This window comes from Nannospalax galili, unplaced genomic scaffold (assembly GCF_000622305.1).
Source record: "Nannospalax galili isolate Female #2095 unplaced genomic scaffold, S.galili_v1.0 scaffold589, whole genome shotgun sequence".
In the NCBI taxonomy this organism is placed as follows: domain Eukaryota; kingdom Metazoa; phylum Chordata; class Mammalia; order Rodentia; family Spalacidae; genus Nannospalax; species Nannospalax galili.
The window spans coordinates 5,536,885-5,556,971 of record NW_008360324.1 but is presented as its reverse complement, the minus strand read 5'-3'; positions in this window follow the sequence as shown (position 1 = coordinate 5,556,971).

Sequence of the window (20,087 nt, the reverse complement as noted above, 5' to 3'; positions counted from 1 at the left end):
AGACTGGAATGTGGCGGTCTCTTGAAATGCCTCAATCTCAAGTGACCAAATTCCTGGTCATCCTTCAAGACTCAACACTGGTGTCCCACCTTCCCTGAGGTCTTTCCTGCCCCTCTACCCTGCCCTATTTCCCTTGTCTCTATTTCCTTTCTTCTTATCCGCATTTCAATAAAAGCGTCAGCTGTACCCCTCCTCCCTTTTAGACAGTAGGGCTCTTGGAAATGACAGATGCGTTTTCTTAATGGACAGCAGTGCGCCCCATGGTGAGCAGGTGAGAGAGTTCACTTGGCGTTTTTTTTTTTTTTGCCTCTGGTCCCAACTTCTTTGTACTTTGGCACACTCCACACACCTCTCCTCCTTCAGAGGAAGTCACATGTCATTGTCATACCTGCAGTAGACATTTCTTGTTTCTCTCCCGGCTGGTGTGTAAAAGCTACTCAAAATAAAATAGATCATGCAGTCTATATTTTCTGTTGTCCACCCCAGGAATTCTTAAAACTTTTTGATCTTAGAACCCCTTTAACTCTGAAAATGTTTTTGAGAACCCCAAAGAGTTTTGTTTATGTGGATTATACCTACTGATGCTGTTACAGCTTCAAACAGTGAAATTAAAAACAAAACAAAACAAAATGTCATTTTCTTTAAAGATAATTCCTTTACACTCTGACATACTTTTTTTAAAAAGTTAACTAAAATTTTTTTTTTTTTTGTCGTTTTGAGACAGGGTCTCTCTGTAGCCCCAGCTCTCTTGGAACTTACTATGTAGTCCAGGCTGGCCTTGAACTCAGAGATCTGCCTGCCTCTGCCTCCCGAGTGCTGGGATTAAAGGCATGGGCCACTACGCCCGGCATTCTAATGTACTTTTGGAACAGTGAGTGAGAAAATGGCCTTATTCTGCATCAGGGCTTTGATTTTGGCTGAAGTTTTGGAAGGCTTGCTTCTTTCAGAAGGTCCCTAGGTGCATGGATGATGGCCAAAGGCCTCGCTGGCCTCTGCTTGCTACATGTGAGTAGCAAACCATCTCCTCCCCAAGGACTCGTGGAGGACAAACAAAAGGTTGCCTAATGTCCCCTGGGCAGAAAGGGAACCATCAGATGATGACTACTGCTTCATTATTTTGTAAATCTCTTAAATGCCTCAATTAGAAGAAGATACCTGGTTATACACTGCCTTCTGTGCTCAGCCTGTTCTAGGTGAAGCCTTTGATGTACCGTCAGTCTCCCACAGGTACACAGTTGAAAAGGGAGATGTAGGCTAATGAACTGAAGATTGTAAGGGCTAGACGTAGTGGATGATAAGGAAACTTCCAGAAGGCAGAGCAGGTATACATATGAACTCACAGCAGTGACAGCATGCACAATGCCCAGGGAAAATCAAACCAGGCAAAATCCCTGCATGGAGGGTGGGAGGTGGGCATGAAGGCCCACTCCTAGCTGAGGAGCTAGTGGCATTTGGTAGCTGTGATAAGAGTCAGTTTTCTTGAAGGGTGTGACCCGATAGGCCAACCGGGCTCTGGGGAAGGTTCCACACTTAAAGAGTATTTGGGCACTATAAATGGGACTCCATGGATTTAAAAAAAAAATGGGGTGGGTAGGGAGTAGAGAGGTGGGGGGTGGATCTGGGTGGAGCTGGGGTAGGAGTTGGTGAATATGATCAAAATATATTTTATGAAATGCTCAAGGAAGTAATACAAATGTCTTACAAAAGAAAATAATTGCAGTCATTCCCTTCTGAAATGCCACCAAAATCCAATAAGTAGATTTTTCTTCTTTCTAATAAGTTGTATTTAGGGATAGGGGTATAGCTTAGTCATAGATCACTAGCCTGGAGTGCACAAGGCCCTGAGTTCCATCCCCACCACTGAAAGAAAACCTGTTTAAATATTTTTTAAAAAGAAACACTTATTTTGTGGGCATGTATGTGTATGTGTGTGGGTACATGGGTGTCAGAGGACAATTTGCAGGAGTCAGTTCTCTCCATCATGTGGGTCCTGAGGACTGAACTCAGGTTGTCAAGTTTGGTGACAAGCACCTTGACCCACTGAACCATCTCACCAGTCTGAGAAATCTAACTTCTATCTTTATCCCCTTTACTGTGTTCTCCCTCTTCCTCATGGAAAATAATTTCAAAAGTAACCTAAAAATAGATATTGCAGTTTGCTCTGCAAACATGAGAGCAAGTCACAGGCAGGACTGAGAACATTAATGAACAACACCATGATACCATCCATCATCCATTTGTTCAAGAAATAAAATATCGCCTGTGTACCCAGAAGACCCTTTTGTGCCTTTGTCACTATTCACTTCATCATTATCCTGACTCATGAAACTCTACTCTGTCTAGCATTTTGACTTAAGTGGAATCCCCTGTTTGTGTTCTTTGGAATATGAATATTTTCATTCAATGTATTCCTTATGATGAGTTTCTTGGAACAGTCTTTCATTCATTTCTACCACTCAAGTGCCCAAAATTGGTCCATCCTCATATTGCTGGGCATTTGGCTGGTTTCTATTAAACCATTCAAATTCATACATCTGTGAACATCACTGTAAATGTATTTTGTTTCTGGCAGGTGTACACTTAGGACTGAAATTGCCCACTGATAAAGATATGCATGGGTTCAAATATAGTACATATTGCCAAGTTTCCAAACTCAGAGTCCCAGAAGGCTGGCTTCTTAGTTAAAAGCCAGCTACAGCCACATACAAAACTATCAGTAAGCTTTTCCTCTACTCTGTTACACTCAAGTAGATTGGGTTACCTTGAATTTTGAAGGGGTCCTTTGTCCCTGTAATATTTTGTAATGTGTTACATTATCCACTGGGGAAATAATCACATAGGCCTTTTAAGTATTTGTGCATATGATGTAAAAGAAACGACATTTATTAATATCTTTTTAAGAAAAAGTTTGTAAGGCCTGGGAAGCTTATTAGGGTCAGAAGAGTAGATGCAAGCCTTCCAATTCTAATTTCTTCTTGCAGACTCATACTTTGTCACTGACAAAAACAAAACAAAACAAAAAATCCACATCATCTGCCTTCCTTGAAGTGACCAGCTCACTGCATGATGAGAAAATGGCCACCAAATGTTGAAGTCTGTCAGCTGGAAAGTGTTCTTTTCAAGTAGAAATCAGAACGCTTGGAGTAAAAGGTGACTAGCCTGGTCAGTTTGCCAATGAGTCACGTGGTGCTTTTCCTAGGCCTAACCACTGTTCTTCAAAGTGCAGCCCAAGTATTTTATGTGTGTGTCTCTCATTCTCTAACACCTTACAGAAAAAGATGAATGTAGTGGCAACTTAATGACACCAAGAATTTTACCATTTCATAAAAAATAAAAAGAAAGCCCACCTTCTCCCCTCCCTGATTCTGCAAGTACTCAGCTGTGAAGACTACAATCACTGGGTTCAAGTACTGCCTGGATTTGTGCTAAAGCAAAGTGGTTACTGCCGCTCACCACTGCATCTCCAGCATCCATCCACCCAAGTGTCAGCACAAAGACAAAGGTTGGAGCATCTTTTATCATGAAAATAATTTTGATCTTGCTGACACCTTCTATCCTCCCACCCCTGAAGACAGACTTTGAAACTTCGAAGCACCCAGAGCACCACTGGCCCACTCTGCTATTGTTTTACTTTATGAAATGAAATTCCTCAGTCATCCCCAAGACCACGGGAGTGCTATTTATGTAATAAACTTACAGGTTTGCCAAGGAAATAAATCATAGCGGATTCAAACTTTAAGGCTAGAAGAGATCTTTGAGATGGTTTAAGCCAAGGCCCTTCAGTGTATAGGCAGTGCCATTAGCCCAAAGAGAGGAGTAGGTTTCCCAGGTCTCACAGCTAGTAGCAAAAACTAGTCTTAGAACCCAAGTCTTCTTATTCCCAGTCCAGTGTGCTTTCTACCACACATGCCATTATGTGTGGTCTCCGCTTGTGGGGTTTAGCACATGTCCACATGCAAAACGGTCCTCCTAGGAGCAGGGTGAACACCATTTATTATTAGTGGTATTTACCATTGGGTTTTGCCTAGTCAACATGCAGGAGTCTGCCTGTTTCCTTCAGGCCCCAGACTTGCCAATAGGCAAGCCTATTGTGCCTGGTGCCCTTAGAGTGTGGGCCTTTTGCTTCACCAAGTGAATCCTCTGGGCTTTCCCACTCGATCAGGTGAATTTATGATCATCTGAGGTGTTCCTTTCTACCTACATGTTGGTACAATTTAGTTAAAGGAAGCCTCTGGAACATTTTGCTCAGGGAACTGCCTTAACTGGGTTATCCCATTGGCCTTTACCTTAGCCATAATTTTTGTGGCATTTTGGAAGAAAACAGTGGGCGTTTTTCTCTCCACAGTGGTTGATGAGCAGAGACATTTTTCACATAGGTAAAGGATAGAATACCAAGTCACAGTTACTAATGTCAGCAAAGATGGAAAACTTTCCCGGTGACCTGTGGTTTTCTTTGGGGAGCAAATGCCAGGCCTGCATGGCTTTCAAATGGTAGAGGGGAGAAAACAGGGACCCTTTCCACTTGGTTGCATCTGAACGCCACAAAGACACAAAATACTGGCTCCCAATATGAGAGCACAAGATAGTTTAGTAAGGACTGAAAGGGAACTGGAAAATTCTTTCTAGCCACATTTTCTTGCATTTGCCATACTGCATAGATCCAAGAGTTAGGATCTCTCAAAAACTGTCTTGTGGGCCCGAGGGTCACCTGTGTGGGGGCAGAGGCTGGGCTGGGTGACCTCTTCTGGTCACTTCCAGCTCTGGTTAACTAAGGATCCCACACTACATTTTGGCACTGAGTTTCAAGGAAGCCTGTGTCTGAAAGCAGTCTGTCTTTGCAGATGGCTCCAGAGCCCCTGGGATCTAGGAACAGGGCCTTGCTGTCCTGAAACTTTGTCTTTATTAGGTTGGGCTTCCCAAGGCAGGTTTCCAAGGTGCTTTGAAAAGCTGGGTTGCAGAACTGTTTGCCCTTGGGGATGTTTAAAAGAAAATGAGGGTTGGTGCCACAGCCTCAGTCACTAGGGGGAAAGCCCAGGCTAACTGTGGAAAAACCTAAAGACAGGAGGAGCTGATGTCTCTGAGAACATGTTCAAAATGGGCAGTAAGACGAGTATGGGGCAAGCCCCATAGACCAGGGGTAAAATGGCAGTTTATGGGATAACAGATCTGCTTGTTCAGAGATTTGTTCAGAGATTTCAAGCTGCTAGGATGAGAAAATCTAAACCCTCATATGGGGTCATTTAAAACAAGATTCAATGAATTGTGTGCCACAGATACTTAAGAAGAAAAGGATGGATGACTCTTGTGGAGAACAACTCCCTGGATCTCAGAGGTCAAGAGGAATGGGAGCTGCTTGCAGAATAAAGGGGAAGCCATGGTCCCAGCCCATTCCTTATCCCTTGTCCTCTCTAGTCCCATCCCTGTTTTCACAGGCCTCACATGGTCACCCGTAGAACTCAAGGTCTCAGTGGGCACTGATGGAGCCCAGTGGTTGATCCTAATGGCAGAGGTTTGCAAATGCCTGCTTGGCATTGGCTCAGGCAAAAGAGATTACTTGGAAATATAGTTGCTGAATTCCCTTGGGTCACTTGGAGAGCACTGCAGTTTCTGAACTCAGACCCCTTGTTTTCCACTGGGGAAATCCAGATACTGCAACCTACGTGCATGCAGCATGACTTGAAGTGGGCTGGGGATGATGAGTCTGGGTGAAGAACTGGTCTAGCTCACGTCTCAACTTCTGAGCTTCCATGTTCAGGGAAGGCCAGTCTTTATCCAGCTCATGGGGGACAGGCCTTATTCCAACCCACGGCATCATGGGGACACCATGAGTGGAGCCTCTGACCTTTGACCCCATTTGGTCCACCCACACCTTTTGTCTGGGGCCTCTTGGTTTGTGCCCTGATGTGGCCCAGTGGTTAGTACTTTTTTACTCTTGTCTATTAAGCCTGTTTCTCAGCCTTACTCCCACCCCAGGTCTGGGCTTTCAGTACTGAAGGATTATGAAGGATTATGGCAAGGGAATTCAGGTGGGAACCCAGGAGTCCCCCAGTGCCCAGCACCACCTCCAACTTGACTCAGCTTTTCATTTCTGCTCTAGTACAGTCTCTTTGGCCTTTGCCTGCCACTACCTGCTGACCTACTGGCTTATTGGTTTCTGTTTCACTTCCCAGTTGAGCTTCATTTTCCAACTTCCTACAGAGGAGGATATGTTGGGGCCCATGGACTAGTTGCCCAAGCAAGGCCACTTGCTTCATCTCCCCTCAGTGGTGGCTACTATGTACTGAGATGCCAGCCAGCCTACTAGAAAACCTGTATAATTGTGGATGGTGGTACAAAGCATGGTCATGGGGTACAAAGCATGATGACCAGTGTCTAAGGAATGTCTGGGTTGGCTATCTTCAGATCAGAGTATCCATTGAATAAATCACTGTGGCTTTAAAAGAAGATTGCTCATGGGCCCAGGTGAGAGAGATAGCACCCAGAGCCAAAACCCCCTGGGGTTCATCAGCCCAGGTAGCATGGGTTTTAAGCTCATTCTGGCTCAACAGGCCCCCAGCAGTGGCCACACACACTTCTCTGCCTCTGTGTGTGTGTGTGTGTGTGTGTGTGTGTGTGTGTGTGTGTAAATGGCTTCCCTGGACACTCCCCATTCATCATTAGAGCCTCCCCATAAATGCCTGTCCACGGCTTTCACCAGATTCTTGTGCTCAAGAGGTGGGAAGGTAGGAAAAGGCCATTGGGCTCAGGAATCACTCACAACATATAGTGCTCTGTAGACTTGCCTCAAGTTGAAGATGCTAAGAGCTTTCTGGACCAAGCACCTGCCCCAAGCACCCTGTCCTACTGTGGCTCCTGGGTCAGCAGACCTGGAATGCCTTAAAGAGGGAAGGTGAGGAACAATGGGAATCATATAGAGCACAGCTCCCCACCAAATCTGAAGTACTCATTTCAAAGGGGGGATATTTAAAGTTGGGTGGGAAATGAAAGACCACATTACGTGACAGCGCTTCAGAAGAGGGTTGGGGGACTGCCAGGGAAGTGAAGGAAACCATAAGCAAAGTCATCCTGCTTAGAATAGGAAAGGACAGGTGGCTTGGTGAGGCCAGCAGAGGAGGGAGGTGGGAAGAGCGGCATGCTTCATGCTCAGGGTTTGTAAAGACTCATTTAAACAGAGTCAGTGGCTCCTGCTTTTTCCCAAGCATTAGGACTTATGACCTTGCACTTGTGGCTGGTGGGATGGTAGTGGAAGATGGAGGTAAGGGAAGGTGCCATTCAGCTTGCCAAGGACGTCAGACAACACTGATTCAGAGTTGGGCTGTTGCCCTCACGTCTGCCTCTGTCACCTGTCCCACCTTGTTCTCTCCCGGACTAAGACATCGTCATTCACTTGGTTGTGAGGAGACTTTGCACTGCTCAGAGGGAGTCTGGTGCTCCATTCCACCTTGTCTTTGAATACATTTGCAGCATCTACATTATTCTTGTCTGGCACACTACCAGACCTGTACCCCATTCATGTTCTACCCAACACCCCAATTTTCAGGGAAGGTAGTGGCATACCTTGTTCTCTGGGCTCTGTTCTAAGGACATAGCTGGTCAATAGCTTTGACCTCCAGCCCCTCTCCCTACAGCATTTTGTCATTTTATCAGTGAGAGGGAAAGTGGAATTAAGCCTGCTGTGGGACACACAGCCTAGTTTCTCCCACCTTCTCTTAATTACTCCTGGACAAATTGCAGGGCAGGTGGAAGGAAGAAGAGCAGATAGTATTTCTATTGACATGAGCATGTGAATTTCTAAGAAGGCCAGTGACCCTCTGTGCCATTTCCACGCCCCCCCTTCCATCAGTGACATAGGAGAGGAACAATGATCGCTGTACAGTATAGTGAAAAAGTGTGAACCTTTGGGCCCACAGGTCCAACCTCCAAGTTCAGGTCTGTCTCTTGTTAGCTATGTGACATAAGAGAAGTGCCTTAATGTCCCTGAGCCTAGTCCCTCATCTATAAAAATGTGGATAATAAGCATCTACCAACACTGGAGCAAATACAAGGGTACAGAAGGGAAACTGCCCATCCCAATGCCTGGTCACGAGCTGGGTGTTCCTTCCAAGTGGCTTTCTTGCCTTTCAGTCACATTTTCCCTATGACGACATCTAAATATGCCAGCAACGCCATGCCTTGCACCACCCCTGTGGAACTGTGCCCTGTAGCAGCCTGGATGCAGCCTCAGTGCTCTTTGTAGCCCTAGCTACAGTTTCTGCCAGAGTGATTTGTTTAAGGGACAGAGTCCTTCAATGAAATGCTTTGGACATTTTTGGGTGGGGAAGGGAGAGGGAATCACAGACCCCTTTAACCATTAAATGATCACACCCTACCTTCACCACCAAGAAAAGTTTTCCATCCACACTGCTTTCTACAGAACTTCAGGGGACTCCCAGAACTCTGACACCATGTACAAAACTCCTTTCCCAGATGCAAGATCAGGTTGTATAGGCACACATCCAGCTCCCAAGTGGCTATGTTGCATAGACCAGTCAGGCCCCAGTTCAGACTCTTTCCCCTCATGAACTGACTGGGATGATCTAGCTTTTTTAATTAACCTGATGGAGTGAGCATCCAAAAAGCAAGGGGTGCAAACGAAAGGTCAGGAAGGTGACCTTGGAGAGAAGGCTTCAGAATGGGGCTGACATGCTGCCCCCATGCCCTTCCCCCCCTCCTGCCACCAAGATACATAGCAGCGAGGGTCAGCTGAGAAGAGGCTGAAACACCCAAAGTGGCCACACCTCCTCCAAGGATTGTAGAAGAAGGAAAATGTCGCCAGACCGAAGGAACCGAAACCCTCTAGCAGAGAAAGTGAGTGAATAACAGAACAGAAGCTGTGGGCTCTATTAACTCAGGGACAGACATGCACTGTCCTGGCATGCCTAAGGTCCTGGCAGGGTGAGAGGTAGGGAGCTGCCCACCTGGGCTGTGCCTGTGATGGGACATGAGGGCCACAGAAATAGGTCGAGGCCCCGTGGGACTGTGCTGTCACCAGTTTAGGATAACAGAAGAGCCCGCTTTCCTTTGGAAAATCATTATTATTATTTTCCTCATTAAGATGAAATTTTGTTTGATGTCTTTGGTCCACACATCAGTAGTTGAGTGAGCTTTGTAAGAATGAGTCTGGGGAGTCCCCAGATCCAGGCTGTGATCCCAGAGCCCCATATGGGAGAGGACAGACAGACTTCAGTGGGCTTTTGATGGAGACTTCCAGACTGCTGCAAACTCTGAATTGTTCATTACCTGGGCTGTGATAATGTCTAGGCTTTGCTAAGTGCATCTTTGACTCTATATTCACCTTGACCTTGAGGTCATCCTTGCTGCATCAAAAAATTTACAAATATTTATGATTTCAAAACCACACATTGTAGAAAACTTGGAAAACATTAGAACAGCAGTGCACCAAAAAGTAATGCAGAAAACCAATACAGAAAAGAAGAAAATAACAATTACCTTCAAGCCCACAACCCAGGTTGAGACTACTGACATTGGTAGCTCTTCCTATTTTTCCCCTACTCATCAGCATTTTAATCATATATCCTCAAAAACCAGGCAGCCAGTTGGATTGTTGTGTCTACTTAAGACATTTCTGAACTATCTAACACTGCCCAATTTTGTGAATCCTGGCTGTTCATGGGCAATGATGTAGTTTAGGAATTGAAAGAGCAAGGAGGGAAACAGCAGAGTTTGGCACAGGAGTATTAAAGGCAAACATTTATTGAACATGAAGTATATTCCTCATGTTAGGCTTAGTGCTTTACCCAATATTATCCCCATTTTACAGATCAAGGAGATTAAGTTTAAAGAGGCTAAACAGCTTGCCCCAAATCTCACTTTTGGGACCTGACAGGATCCGGGACTTAAACTTGGGCTTTCTTATTTCAGAGCCTGAGGTTTTCAGCACCATAAGGGGGAAATCTAGTTAGCTTCCAAAGGTACATCATATACTGTCCTTTGGCTGCCTGACCTTAATGAGATGTTTTTGACACTAAATGGGAAAAGAAGGGAGGAAGGAAGGAGTCCAGGACGTCCCTTGAGTCTGGACTTATTTCATCTTGCCAACTTTACTGAAATTAAGAGACTGGACTTTTCTCAGCAGATCTGGCCTGATGGTACTCTACAGACATCTGTTGCTTAATCCCAACCAAATGAATTTATGACAATGTTCACCACATCTATCTTCCCCCAGTTTGGCTTTACCAGTAAGAGCCTCTGCCACCGAACACTGGGGAAGAAATGGAGATCCTGGGCTACTTAGCACTTGAGTTGAAGTTCTGAGGAAGGGATACGGAAGCCAAAGAATAACGAGAGGTCTTGGCATTACTTGTAAATACTCCTTCTTCCTTGTATTCTATCTCGTTGGGAACTTAACTGAGGCTCGTGATGCAAGGACCAGCTAGCTGCTCACTTTAGAATCTATCCCAGCATCCTCAGCTCAACCTCAAAACTAACTGCCCATTGTCACTTGCCTGCCCCAACAGAATTAACGGAAGCTGCCAACAGCCATCCTTTGAACTTACTGGACAGAACCAGTTGCATCCTAGCAGACAGCAGCCTCTCTCTCTTTGTTCTGGAGTGACCTCCCTGCTATCTTGGAGTAGGGAGTCCTCTTCTGTGGGGTCCAAGCATCAGACAGAGAAGGAGTTAGCCATTCACTTATCCCAGTGAAGGACCTCTTTATTTGCTTTAGACTGAGTATGCAGATGAATCCTATGAGGAGGTGCTGGTGGGAGTGGACAAAAACCAAGAACAGGGTGTGTACGGAGATGAAAGTGCTGGGGAAGTGTTGTCTGTCCCCTGGCTGCAACCAACTTTGAGAAGTAATATGACTTTCATGCTGAAAGTAATGGAAACCAGTTTAAGTCAAATGAATGTATTTATTAGACTTGGGTGGTCTTCTCCCCGGAGATCTTGTAGCATCACAGTGGGCAGACAGAAAAGACATGGAAAGTATTACTCCATACGTTTAAGAATGAGTCCCTTTTGGAGGTCAGTGAATGGCACAAGCTTGGGAAAATGTGTATAGGAAGAGTGGAATTAGTAGAAAAAACTCCAAGGATTCAGAGTTTGGTTAAGACAGAGCCACCTGGAAGGATGCAGACATAACAGAGTTTATAAGTGGCTCTGGAAGGGAGACTTCATGATGACAGAGACACAGAAGCCACTCCAAGAATGTCGTCTTAGTTGTTTGCTCTGGACAAATATGTACACACAGTCAGGCCAGGCTCATGTACCTCTTTTGGGCTTTAGAAGGTTTTTCTCCAAGGCTGGAGATTCTTAGCTAGATTAAAATATCAAGGAAGGCTATAGTTGCTTTTTCTCCATAACCCCCCCACCCCTAAGAAGTTAGGCTTCTATAAAATTCTAGTGGAGGCTCAGTGCAGCACTGAAAAAGGCTGGGTTTAACTTTTCCTCTTGGCTCCGTCAAGCATGCACTCTAAAACAAGCTGTGCCAGGCAAAGATTTACACCTAGTTCCTGGGAGTCTTTAGTGGTTAAGAGGAAGAAGAGGAGATGTATACTGTGAAGAGGTGTGACACCTCCCCCGAGGCCTGACAGTGGTGCTGATCTTTGTAGAAAACTCTGTGTGGTCAGTGCACACTCTTTAAAGAGGAATAAGAGGCATGGGGAACCTAGCAAGATACAGATACTGCCTGATGAGACCCACCACCTACTACTACATTCACAGTAGACATTGATCTTAGCTACTGAGCCAAATGCATGAGGCAGGAAGGGACATCCTACAACATTTGGGGGGCCACCATGAACAGTGAATTATACTGGCTCAGGAACACAAAGCGAAGCAGCCCCCGACAGATTAGATGTGAACCACATCTTGCCTATTTAGAGCAGTAAAGGAAGGGAAAATAATTACACGGGGAAAGAGGCATTTTTGCTTCCCCGGTCACAAATGGCGGTTACGAAGTGCACATAAACCATGACTCCATTCCTTTAACTCCTCATGTGATGGGTTTCTTACTCTTAAAATGTATTTAAGAAAAATTAAGACAGCTCCCAAACAAGAAAAAGTCTTTTTGTCATTCTGCTCTTTCCTTGGAGTTTTACGTGGATGCTCCATTACTCTATCTTCTGTAGTAGTTGATTCTTTTGGGGCCTTGTGTGGTGAAAAGGGAATGTGATTTTTCTGCAGCACACATTTACTATTTACTTGGGGCTACCATGTGCTCTGAGCTCTTTGCTAGGTGGGGATAATAAAAATACATCAAAAGAGGTTTTGCTTTCAGTAGCTGCATTTGGGTAGGCAGCGATTTGTCAAGAGGGAGATAGCAGATTGGGGGTGAGAAGGAACCATGGTTATTTCTAGGTTATCTGATCTTGGGGACGTAGACTCTGCCCAAGTGCCTGGAACTGGAGTGGGCAATACCATGAGTGGAAGCTTTAAAGCAGATCTTGGGTAGCCGTGAATGACTTGACTTTGAGGGCGTAGTTACGTAGATATTTCTGGACAGGCAGTACCGTCACCGTTGGGTGACTGTTGGATCCTGAAATCTGGAATTTCTTTTGTGAGTGGTCTTAGATGATAATGCCATTGGTGGACTTAAGGATGACTTCAGAGACTGTTCAGTGGGGAACAACAACTGGCTGCTCCCTACCCTCTCTTTGTACAGCACGGACAGCTGTGAACACGAACAAAGAAGAATCCAGTTATTTTGTGGCTCATCTTTGGGACTGAGACAGGACCAGGCACTTAAGAAATATAGACACTTCTAACTAAAAGGCCAGGAAAGAGCTTCCATGTGGTTGAAAGGGAAGCCCTAGCTACTCTGGTGCAGGCATATTCCTTCTTAAGAGGAGGGACACAGTAACAAGAGACCATAATAGGCTCCAGGTGCCAAGGATGAGTACCCCCATGCCCCCCCCCCCCCAGCTGGAGAGGAGGGTCCGGTGCTAGCATGCACTGCATGCACTCCTGGTAGTCTGGGCAGAGGCCTGGGCACTGCCACTAATTTGCTGTGTGACTTTGAAGAAATACCTTTTCTTGGGGCCTTGAGTCACCTTACCTGTAAATAGAGAGGTTAGGTTGGATGGTTTCTGTTGCCTATGTTTTCTGCAGGCTTATGGGCTGGAGTAAGACTGCTGGTGGGTCTAGCGTCTTTAGACTTTCAGTTGCTCTTTCCTTTCAGTGATGAGGGAAACCACATAAGACACATGTTTGCCCCCAACCCTGACCGGATCTGCACATTAGTGCAGGCCACAACCTCTCTGGGCCTCTGTTTGCTTTTCTCAATAAATGTCCCTCAGCCAAAGACCCTTTCTTTTGGTCAAGGAAAACAAAGTCACACTGGAGTCATTCACTTGACATTCAACTCTTGATCATGGCTAACCATTCTCCTCAGCACCAGGAATGGTATGGGCTGTGTAATTAGAATGTAGGGTCCACCCTTGGTGGCTTTTCAGCCAGAAGGAGTCACCTTTCTCTGGTTTGACAACACAAATGGCTGCACAGTACCATTACATATCATCCAATTGTAACACGGGCCACTGTGAGGATCAAAAGATGATTATCCCTGAACTCTCCCCTCAAAATAAACATCTCAAATCAGAAAATTCAGACAAGGAGATATTCCAGAATCTATCTTGGTCTGCTTTTTTAGACAGCCAGGTGACTTCTCATCTTACTCAGCCTCATATTTACCTTGTGTTGATCTGAGAACAGGAGGAAATATTGGAGCAGAGTGTTCTAGTCCAATTCCAGGGACAATGCAGGGCTAGCTGACTTTGATTAGTCACCTTTGGCTAATGAAGTTGAAACTGATTTGTTGGCTCATACAGCAGAAGTTGTGTCATATGCGGCTGTCTGTCAGGGTCAGGAGCAAATTCAGACTACCTTTTCAGACTGTATTAACACCTGTTATGAAAAGTGAAGTCACTAGAATGAGCATGGGCTGGTCTATCTCCCAAGTGGCTTTTACAGGAGGAGGTGATTGCTTTTCAAGTGACACTGAATCCAGTGGATTGGGGCAGTGATGGGATCCATCTGACAGACTAATAGTTAATCCTGAATAGACAGGATATGTTAGTGTGTTGGCAGGTGCCCTTAAGCCTGGCGTCTACCTTAGTATGTCCCCAAGTGGGGCACACAGCCTGTGTGCAGAGAATATGCGCCATTTTAGCACAGCAGCAATGAGAGCCAAGATGTTTCGTCTCTTGGGACAGGAAGATTCCTTGAGCAGAGAGCTAGGTGGTCTCTGTGAAGCTAGAGTGACCCAGCTAGGACAACTAGAGGAGTTCCCTTCTCTTAGCATCCCTGAGGACTGGGGTGAGCCCAGTGTGCTTGTAAAAACTTTACAAAAGCAGCTCTCCTTGATGAAGAGCATGTGTGTGTGGGGGCGGGCAGTGGTGTCAGAGGAAAATCCAGAGTTGTTTATCAAATGTCAGAAGGGCATCTCTCCTGTTTTTTGGCACTTCTCAGCCATACCTTCCATCCCTTTGTGAGTTTTGATGATCCATAGACTTCTCTCACTCTGGGACAGAATCTCATTTCATTGGCCATGGCACAGGCAAGATCCTAATTTAACATTGTACTTCAGTGGCTACTTTGAGGCCCAGGCCTCTTCTGCTATATGTTCTCTTGAGCTTGTTCAACAGGCTTGGAGCTTCGACAGCAGAAGTGCAAGCTCCCGGCTCAGCCTAGGTGGGTGGGACTATTCACCGTGTGGTTTCCGTGAAGGGAGGACAGGTGGTTTGCCTGTGTGCACTAAATAAGGACAGATGGGACTGCCAGGCTCTGCCAAAGTGAAGTTTTATCTCGGCAATAAAAATCATGAAGCACTTTGCAGGGGGCGGGGGGAGGGTTGCGGGGGGAGGGGGGAGAGTGTTAAGACCCTGAGGCTTCCCTAGTGAGCATGGTAGAACAGCAGTGCCCACAGTACTATTCCTGTGAGCTCTCCCGCTGGGAGCAGCCTCCTTCTCTCTCCACCTCTTTTCATAAGTGAACACAGGTAGGTAGAAGTTTTTTTGGAGGTCTTTCTGGCTACAGAAAGTTTACTCACAGATCGCCCTAAGAAATGGGTTGTTCTTGAACCTGACTCAGCTCATCAGAGCCTTTTCTCTTTTATGCTCGATTTGACTATTTTGAATTTTAAGGTGGTGTTCACAGCCTTGTAAATGTTCCCATGTTTGATGATTGAACAGCAGAAACATTCATGAATGAGTGAATGACATGAGTTTACCAGAGCTCTTGATGCTGGGGGTGGAGAAGGGGGGGGGCAGCAGGAGCTGTCTGAAGTGCTTATCTTTGTTAGAAGACAGGCCTGACTTTGAATCCCCAGCTCCGCCACTTGTAAGCTGTGTGACACAGGGACAGATTATTTAACTTCTCTGACCCTCCTTTTCCTTAACTCCTTCCATGCTAAAGATCTTTGGAAACTGCACTTTGCAGCTCATTCATTCCCTAGCACTGGGCTGTCACACAGCACTGTAACAATGGGCCAGCTCAAGGAGACAGAGGATAGGAGCATGTCCCTTGGCATGTGGAGACTTGTTTGCCTAGTGGCCTATAGTTATGGAGAGAGGGGAACTCTTAAGGGTAGACCCATCGCCTAGATGCACGTTTGATCTTCACCATTCAGGGACTTGAAGAGGCCCAGATGGAAGCCCCAAGAATAACCAGGGCATGTCTGAGGTGTTGGGCAAGCAGAAAGAGTGCATGCTCTGGGAGCTAGACCTTGGGGAAGTACTGCAGGGAGATCAGACCAGCATCCGTGAGCATTACACCAGCGGGGCGGTGAAATCTATGTGGGATCCATGAAGGCTTAGAGTCAGAGTCCAAGTCTGTGAATCAGTTTGGGGCAAAGCCAAAGGTAGCCCCCAAGAACAGGAAGCCCCAGGGGCAGAGGAAGGACGTTGAGCTTGCTGGGGACAGTAAGGTGGTTCTTTGGGTTGGAGGCCTGGAACAAGTGAGGCCCTGGTGGCCTTGACCCCTCTTGACTTAAAGATGCAGCTCTGGAGTCCCACGTGTTACTGAGAAGGCTCGTCTGTAGTGTGGTCAGCAGAAAGGCCCAGTGTGCCCAGAGAAGCTCCAGGGAGGGATGCCTGCAAAAGGCCACTGTGTCGTGCTATGCGTTGTTCTGGCAACCAAGGCTCTCTGGGCATCCTATAAAATCGCCTCTCCCCCATACCTACAACTGCTTCTCATCTTGAAGCCGGCATGCCAGGCCCTCCTCATCCCAGGAGGTGTCTGTGAAGCTAGAGTGACCCAGCCAGGTTCTTTTCCTCAGAGTCCTCAGAGTTGTTACCTGTTATCTCCATTTGATGAAGGCTTGACCTTTCCATTTCTTCCTGAGACTCCAATAGGGCCTCTGGGATCCTGGCTCGCTTCTCTCTGACCTGTAGTGTCACTGCGTCTGCAGTAGTCCACCCCACCCATGCCAATGGAAATGAGATCTTGAGCCTATCTACCAAACACCCTCTGTTACCACTTGGGGTGGTTGAGAGCTGCTGAAAGATCATACAAGTATGGTGGACTTTGGCCAGCACAAGGCCTTGCCATATTCCACACTTTTGCCCCAAATCCTCCTCTCCTATCTGGTAGCTTTAAGCCCCTCCCCTATAGTAGCTAGTGGAAACCCTCACTGGGCACCTGCTTCCTGTCAATTTGCTCCTCTGACCCAAACTCTCAGCAACTTCACCCCCCTATTCCCAGGCCAAAATCACTGAGCTACTTGCTACCCCCCTTCCTGTCCATGCCTCCTGGACATAGTTTGCTAGAAGGTTCTTTTGACTAAAGCTGACCCTTAGGGAGCTCATCACATTAACTCTCCTCCCCTCCTATCTTAAACCTTTTCCTCACCACTGGCTCTTCTCCAGAACCCCAGGCTCTGACAAACCATTGTAAACTCTCAGCCCTATGAACCTGGTTTGTCAAAACTCTCTACAGCCTAAGTTTTTGCAAGTAGTGTCTGCATTTAGTGTCACTGGCATCCTCTTTTCCTTCACTTTCCACCCTTCACAAGGAAGACACTTTCTGTCAACCCCTTGAGCCAAATCACAACTGACTTCCATATCCCGAACCAATGGATCCGACTTCTCAGCTCTCACAAGCCAGGAAGGCTGCCCAAGGGGAAGCTGTTGCCTGGTCTGTCCCTGAAACGCCCTCCTGCCTCGACTTCCATGACAACACCAATTCCTGCTTGCCTGTGCCTTCCTAGCTGGCAGTCTCTAGTCTCCCCGATTCTGTCAAGCTCACTGGAAGACTGGAGCTTGCTGGTACCTTAGGGGCTTCTGGTGAATCTGAAGCCCAGTTGCTGTTTCTGGTAGTTATTCTTATCTGGAGTCTGGGAGGACTCCCTACTTCTGCCTTTCCCCCCGCCTTTATTACCTGTAGTCTTGGTATATACTGTCTCCGACCACTCAGTTGGCTAAAGCCACATTACACAGGACCCAACCATAACTCAGTACAGTTGGCCACTTTCACAGCTCCTCCTCATCCTATGACTTCTCTTAGGTGGTCACTCTGAGAGAGTTTCCATTGACTCTCCCTCCTGTTACCTCATGGTCTAGTTTTATCCACTTCCTGAGTAGCTAGCAGGATGTCTAAGAATGTAGATCTGCTTGCTCTTTCCTCCTCCTCCAAATCCTCTGGGGCTCCCAGGTGCACTTGAGGTAAAGTGAAAACTCCTTAGTTGAGTGTTTAAGGCCCTTTTCATTACATGGCGATCCTAAGCATGGGGAATGGGGTTCAGAGAGACCCCATTTCACAACCTGGCAGCATTTGTGCTCTGTATCTCTGAGGATGTTTCTTAACCTCTACGAGTCTCTGTGTTCTCACGCGTATAATGGATAATGATGCTTGCCTCCCCGGGTACAGGAGGGATAAATTGAAGTCATGTACACATCAGTTTATCCTTCTGTAGTCTCTGCTGGCATCTGCCTCACTTGCAGGTATACAGTGAGTGGAGCCCGCCCTCATCTCTTCCTGATAGTTTTGCACCCACTGTCTGCCCTCTGCCATTACCATCCTGACAGGCTGGGCCTTCCAGGAGTGGACATGGTTCCTAATCTGTTTCAGTTTACACCATCTGCAGCCCCCCACACCCATGCTCACCTTAGCAACTTAACTCCCCTTGTTAATTTTCTTTTCGGGAATTACATGACGGAAGTTTCTTCTAAATGTTTCCATGGCCTTCTTGTCCCATAAGACCCTACTTTCCCCATCCAGTAATGACCTTTCTGTCAAGTGTCCTTCCCTGGCAAAGCGTCTCTAGGACAAGGATCATGTCTTATTTATCTTTACATCCCTAAAGTCCTAGCATTGACCTTGAACATGCTAGGCTGTCATAGACACTGGAGAAGGAACCAATTTAAACTTGGCAATGTTTCTAGGTGACATTCAAACTTTTACTCAATTGTTTCTTGTTCACTTTTATGTTCCTCTTTGAAGTGGACTACCGTCAAACCATCAGATGGGCCCTTGCGACACAGTGACTGGAAGAACTGGGGACAGGTGACTCTAATCATGTGTCACTGACTTCCTGTCAAGGCCCTGCAAGAAGGAAATTCTTAATGTGAACACTGGCCCCTATCTAATCTTTGCCCCGATTGAATTCAGTGGCCCTGGAAGGTTCTGTGGCTGGCTTTGGAGGTCTCTGGATGGGGTTGGAGGGTGGTGGTGGTCATGAGAGAAGGGAGGATTAAGGGAAGGAAGCGGAGAAAATTTGAGAGGGGAAGGGTTAGGCAACATCTTTAAGGGAATGTAGTTTCTTATTCTGGCTATGGGGGGTTGAGGGTGGGGGTCATGAGGACAGGAAATTCTGGACATTTGTCCCAGGGGCTGTTAAGTTTCCACCCTGGACCTTGATTTTGTTTTTAAATTGTTTTCAAGTAGGTCTGAGAGTCTCTGGTGAGTATAGAGCTGTCTATTGCTGGAAGGGTAGCCCCTTGGGGGCCTCTTTGGCTTTGCCATTTGGCTGAGCCTGCTTTGCCAGACTCTGCCCTATTGGAGCACTTACATCATCTCCCAGGCTGTTAGAGGTGACTAGTTTTTGCTGCTTGGGTCTCTAGCAGAAGTTGGGGCTACGGCCCGTTATATTATTCAGTGTTCACTCTCTTCTGAGTCTTATTGGTGGGTGAGGGGAAGTCATGAATTTTGTACCATGAGTTCTCTTTTTAGACACCTTTCTCCATGTTGGCACTTTCCAGTTGTCTTCTAATACGCCAAGAAATGGGGTCGGTCTGCATGCTCTGCAGGCATTTGAAGTGATTTCAGCTCTAAGGGAACAATCATCAGTACTTCCTACTGGGGGAGTCAGTCGGGTGTCTGAGAATGAGGGAGATTGGAGCCTTTCCTCTTGGATGATGATGCCTGAACCAGTTGGTTCAAGGCATACCATTTCTTTCAAGGAATCTGATTTCTTCCATTGAGCCAGTTCCTAAACAGTGAACCAGGGAAGTGCCTGTTAGCAAGTTCAGCCATAAGTTGAAGGTCCTAAGCCGCTTGAGTTTTTGACAAGGGCCTTGTTCTTGTCTCATTAGCACACATGTGTTCTCTCCCTCTCCCATTTCAAAGTAGGAGTTTTGCTCAGTGCTCTGTAGGGAAGCCACAAGACAAGGTAGATTAGACAAGCCCTTGCAAAAGCATCTTGTTAGGCAGAGTCCTTCCCGGGGCTGGGTGAAGGCACAACAGGAAATGAGGCCCAGCTACTGAGTTCCTTCTCTTTTCTACAAGAATCATCTGCAGCTATGTCTGTGGGTTCTGGATGTGAGTATCCAAGTATATAGCAGGACTGTGAGCTAAATAAATAGGACCTGGGCTGCAAGTCTAATGGAGTCTGATGAAGGAGAGGGCTCCACAGGAACTGGTCCTCAAGGTCCATGTCTCAGGAACTTTGGGCCACAATTTAAATAGAACTAGCCTTTTATGGTTTGAGGGGGGAGTGTTTATCTCTGCAGGGTCCTTAAGCTAATGCTTTTAAAAAATGGATTTATTTACAAGGCTTCCTAGTCCAAAAATTTGTTAGAATAAGGAGAAGCCAGGGTCCTAAAATAGTTAAAGGAAACAGAACTGAGATTCATTCATTCATTCATTCATTC